This window comes from Amblyomma mixtum, chromosome 5 (genome assembly GCF_055824585.1).
Source record: "Amblyomma mixtum isolate Tamu chromosome 5, ASM5582458v1, whole genome shotgun sequence".
Classification (NCBI taxonomy): Eukaryota; Metazoa; Arthropoda; class Arachnida; order Ixodida; family Ixodidae; genus Amblyomma; species Amblyomma mixtum.
The window spans coordinates 159,674,511-159,680,050 of NC_143016.1; the positions used below are offsets into that span (position 1 = coordinate 159,674,511).

The 5,540-nt window shown below is 51.5% G+C and overlaps 1 pseudogene; it reads right to left on the minus strand.

Annotated features, from left to right (window-relative positions):
• Window positions 1-1,274: 1,274 nt before the first annotated feature.
• On the minus strand, window positions 1,275-3,267 carry LOC149344292 (uncharacterized; annotated as a pseudogene).
• Window positions 3,268-5,540: the final 2,273 nt, after the last annotated feature.

Consider the following 5,540-nt stretch of genomic DNA (forward strand, 5'->3'; position numbering starts at 1 on the left):
GTTTTGTGTGAACGTCGTTTTTGCAATGGCTGATTTTCGTGAACAGCGTGCGCCGGTGAAATTACGATTTTTGCTAGGAAAAAGTTGAATGGAAACTCTTGAAATATTAAGAAAGACGTACAAGGACGATGCTATGGGGACAACTCAAGTGTTCCTGAATCGAATCCTGAATCAAAGCAACAATCAAGCCAATGGAAAACTTCAAATTCACCTCGCCTCAAGAAAGCTTGTCAGGTGAAACCAAACCTCAAAACAATGCTGATTTGTTTTTTCGACGTGAGAGGAGTCGTCCATTGAGAATTTGTTCCGCAGGGTCAGACAGTTAGCCAGGCTTTCTATTTGGATGTTTTGAAAAGATTGGGCAACAGTGTGCGGTGGAAGCGGCCAGATTTTTGGCGGTCGGGTGACTGGTTTTTCCATCATTGCAATGCCCCTGCTCACACCACCCTGTCTCTACGACAATTTTGGACCAAAAATGGCATGACCCCTATTCCTCAACCCTCATACTCTCCCGACCTTGCCCCGTGCTACTTTCGTTGTTTCCTAGAATGAAAAAATAGGTGAATGGAAAGCGTTTCGCTGATGTTGCTGAGGTGAAGAAAAAAACGACGGAGGCACTGTGAAGCATCACAAAAGATGAATTTAAACAATGTTTTGAAAAATTGAATGAAAGATTCGACAAGCGTATCATTGAAAGTGGGGAATACTTTGAAGGAGATTGAAGGTCTGTGCTTAAAATGTGAAGAAATAAGTTCAAACAAAAATAAGTCCGGTTTCTTTTGGGTACCCCCTCGTATAAGCCCCTTTAAGAGTGTGGAAGTGACCTGAGAGGCCATCTCCACACCCTTTATTAGAGGGCTGCCAGAGAGGAAATAATGACGGAGCGGCGGCGGCAACGTCCAGCCGGGGCGAAGGTCACAAGTGTTCTCTCACGCGTGCTGGACACCCTTCGGCACTTTGCCACAGTCGGCAGCGCGGGTCAGTACAGGGCTCCCCTTCCTAGACGATAAGTCGGTATGTGGATTTGTTTGTACGCTATCGAAATGGTCGTGCAGAGCGTTCGGGGTCCGAAGGCGAGGCTCAGGTGGGCGACATTGGCTGTGGCGTTGCGGCTGAGCCTTTGGTAGGCGGCGAGGGTCGCGGAGTGGCAAGTGAGGAATGTGGGTCAGCCTGCTTTGTGACCCCAGTGCTAACGGTGCTGGTGCAGCAGGTGACGGCCGGCACATGAGGGGCGGCGCAGGAGATATAGCTAGGTGTGTTGGGGGTCGCGAGATTCACGCAACTGTTGCCGATCTTTCCGGCACCCAGGCGGGCGGCTACGGGAAGCACAGCTCGGTGCGAGGCGGAAAAATGGCTGAGGCTTAGCTTAGGTTAAGCCTAGTCAGATGCGAAGCATATTGTCGCCGAGTTGCATATCGAGCACGCTGCTTGGCTAGACGTTCTTCACGCTCTTCATCAGTCTCTGTAGCACGCCGCAACTTTTGCTTCTCATTCCAACGAGCAGCCCTGTCTCCAGGAGGCATCTCTATCCCGTGTACGCCTAGCAGAGGCAGGCGCACCCCCTTGTATACCGCCGCTCCAGCATCACGTGTTCACTACAGCGCACCTAGCGGCAGAAGCATGAAACACATTGGTCGCGACGCCTCGCGCGACGGCGCGAGCTGGGCCCCCGTTTCTCATCTGCTGTGACGTCACGCACCACGTGATCATCCTTGGTCACGACGCCTCGCGCGACGGCGTGGTATGACACGGAGGTCACGAAAGGTCAATGGTAACGACACCGCCGCGCTCGAGGAGCTGGGTTGGGCTATTTTAGTATGCTTCGCATAAAATGGCTGTGGTGGACCGCATGTCGGTGCTGGGACACGCTCACAGCCAGCCATGGACTGAGTGGAGTGGGCGTGGCAAGCGGCCGCACGATTGGCGCCCTGGCCACTGGCGTGAAGGCTTTCATGAAAGAGGACGCCAGCGGGATAGCGGCAAGCCGAGGGGGTCGCGCCAACACTAGATCAACGGGGGGCACGTCCACTGGCCTTTGCAGCCTAGGCGCAGTGCTAGATGGCGGCTGATGAGGCTGCAGCGTGGCTGGAACGTGAAATTGCTGTGGACGATAGGCTGTGCGCGGTGGTCTCCCGCCGAACTTTCGTTTGGCGGCGGCTGAACCTGTGGTGTCAGGCGTCTTTGCAGATTCTTACACCGCTGGGGAGCAAGAAGAGCCCACATTAGTGGCTTGGTTTGTTTTGGGGGCTGGCGCTGACACCGATTCAGGGTCCTTTTCAGGCAATGTAGGATGGGTGACAATCGCCATGCTTGGTACTGCTGTCACCGGTTTGGCCTTCTTACCCTGCTCCGTGTCACATTTAGATCGATGTGGACCATTGGAGGCGCTAGGGGTGTGGCTAGCTGACTTGGGCTTTGCCGATAGGTCTTTAGTATCAGGTGGCTGCGGCTTCGCCGTCGCTGCAGAGGCCTCTTGAGCTGTTGGCTGTGGTGACGAGACAGACGGGCATGTTGAAAGCCGCGACACGGATGCTGCTGCATAGCGTTCCTTGTCGTCAGAAGACTGTGGCGACAACGTCAGTGAAGGTCAATGGGTTGGGGAAAAGGCAAAATTTGGCTCTGGTGGGAGCTATTGCAATTAGGCGCAGCAGGAGCATCATTCGACGTGGTTGCGGGCGGACACGAAGAAGCGTCAGAAGGCAAGTCCAAAGACGCAAAGAGGACAGTAGCGGGAGCAGGACGTGCGGTAAAGCTCGTGCTGAACCTACTTGAAGTGTCTTGAAATAGGACGGCTGGGCCGGAGAAATTGGGCAGGAGTGGCAGGCAGGCGGCCAGGAGCGGCCGAGGCGAGCAGTGTGCTGACGGAGGCTGCGTGGGTGACAGTGAGGCTGGCGCGGGGCCAGATGCAGGCTGCGGCAAAAGGGGGTCTGCAGCGTCGTAGAGCGGCAGCGGTATGTAGCAGGCGCCGACGTCCGCCAGAACATCCGCGGGCAGCTCATCGTACGGCCGGGGGCCCAAGGCAGGGCAGGCGAGTCGGCGCAGCAGGTGGGGCTGGAGGATATCGCAGAGGACTGCGTGTTTGAACGGCTGGATAATGATGCCATTCATGTACAGCTCAGCCTCGAACGGAGCGAAGCACACGCCAACCCCTGTGGCGGAACGCCGGGTCCTGCCAGCCAGCCATCCTGGAACGCCGCTGGGGAAGGAGGGGCGGGTCGCCGCGACACCACGATGTGGAGGTCGCCGAGAAGGCGACCGCGGCCACATTATTAGAGGTCTGCCGTGGAGGAGGTAACGGCGGAGCGGCGGCGCCAGCATACGGCCGGGCCGAGGCCACAGGCGTTCTCACGCACGCTGGCCGCTCGTCCTCTTCGGCATTTCGCTACGGTCGGCCACTCGGGTCGCTACAAGGGCACAGGAGCAATCGAAAGGTTTTCACCAATGATACCAAGAATGCTGTTGGCGGTATTAGTAACATCGTCAACGCGCATCTTCCCTGATAGATGGTAGTAATGTTTACGCTAAGATGCTTATAATCAGAGACAGCAGTTAAAAGAGAGTTAATAAAGAAATTAGTGCGTGAAGAAAGCTGGTTAGGCCAACGTGTAATGCCAATTGCCGATTTACCTAACTTAAGTTTAACAGACCATCTGTGGCACTAAATGGAGACGTTATTACGATAACAGTGATGAGTGACTCCATCAGGAGGGTTAGATATAAACGCCTGTTTATGACACAATCACCGAAAAGCCTGATTCGTGAATAAGTGTGATTCGAAAAGTTATTATTAAAGATAACAAAAGCAGAGGACCTATAACATGGAACTTTGGGGATTCTATCGGTTACAGAAGAAGCAGTTAAGACAAAATCATTAGTTAATAATGTACTGAACGCTAACCTCTCTAATACTAAACACTAACACTAAAAATACTCTATGCGTTTGATGAAATCAGTGCCAAGGTTGAGTTTGCTCAGCTTAAAAAATAATGCATGATGTGATCGATTGTAATATGGGCTGATGAAATCGATCCCTTCCCATTATTCTGGCGCTTCCAAAACACCTGCGCACGATGAGGTCGATGCTTATGTTGTCATCGCCTGATATCTCTTTTGATTTCTCAGTGCGTCGCATATACTTTAACCAAAACGACACCCCCAGGTGAAGCAAGTGTCCCTTCGATACCTGTTGTAGGCTCTGTGGCATCTTTACATGCTAAGGATAACGTACGCTTGCACAGACTTTGTTTCTTCTGCTTAGCCGACAAACCTGACCGCCGTAATGAGCCGCTCAAGAGTTAACCGGAAATAATTGCGATGTAGTTCGCGTACTTAGCAGAACTTGTCGCTGGGCTTCTGGTTGCATCTTCAGGAAAGATAAAGGAGCACAGTAGGAGCATGAAAGAATTGAGGCAAAGGGATGAGCGTTCAAGCAGGGGGCGGAAAATGTGAGTGACTTCCGTCGCCACTAATTGAAGAAACCTCCGCGGAAGCCGAACTCCGCCTACAACCATGAAAGTAAGTGTGTGTGTCTCTGTGTCTTTCTTCGTGGTTTGTCCCGTGGTTGCGCAACCTACACCTTCACAACATAACTGAAGGAGGAATTGGCGCTTGCGTCTTTGATAAAGAACAAGATCTAACTGAAACAAATATATGAAAGTAGAAACGATCACTCTCTCCCTCTCTATCCCTTTTGAATTTCTTACCCGCGCGGCTGCTCTAACCCCCGTGCATCCTCTGCGCGTTTCGCGAACTCCATATGTAGCCTTCATGTCGGGCGCTGTCGCCTGCTTTGGGCCTCCGGTTACAGACACTTTGGCATCGCGTTCCTTCATGCCTTAATGATGCGGGTGCTGCGACAGCTACGGAGATGTTTGTTTTTGTGCTCCTGACTTTGGAAATTGCGACGAGTGCCGCGATACTCGTACGGATACGAGGGAACATCTACCTTCGCTCACTTTATCGGGAGCCATTGCTCATTTCGGCATCTTGGGTCATAAACAATGATTTAGACACTGCTGATGACAAAGGAGTCGTCATGTTTGGTCCGCAGAACAGTCGGAACATCGTGGGAACCGATTATGCAACTGAAATTTATATTAAATGAACTCTATTGGTGTAGGATATATTACTATGGTCACTGAAGGCCATTGCGTGAGAGCGGTTTTCTTTCACGTCTTTACATAAGAAATCCAAAATTTTGCAATTATCTGTGACTGTAAAGTGCTTCGTGCATGCATTAAATTCCCTGCGCTCAGTGTGCACAGAATGGCCCCGCTTGTATTCCGTGAATGATGCCCGAAATGATGAACTGAAATATCAGCTGCGCCGTTTAAGATCAACTTATAACCTCTGGTGCGTCGACACATGTTTTTTGTATTCTACGGAATGCTGTAGCATATCATATAGTGAATTTAAAAAAAATATCGCTTTTAGATCGAAAGTAAGGGGAAACATAATTTATCATGAAATCATGGAAAATATGTTCTCTGTTTTCTACACATTCGCCCAGCGTGGCGGTTACCAGCACGGTGTAAGAAATA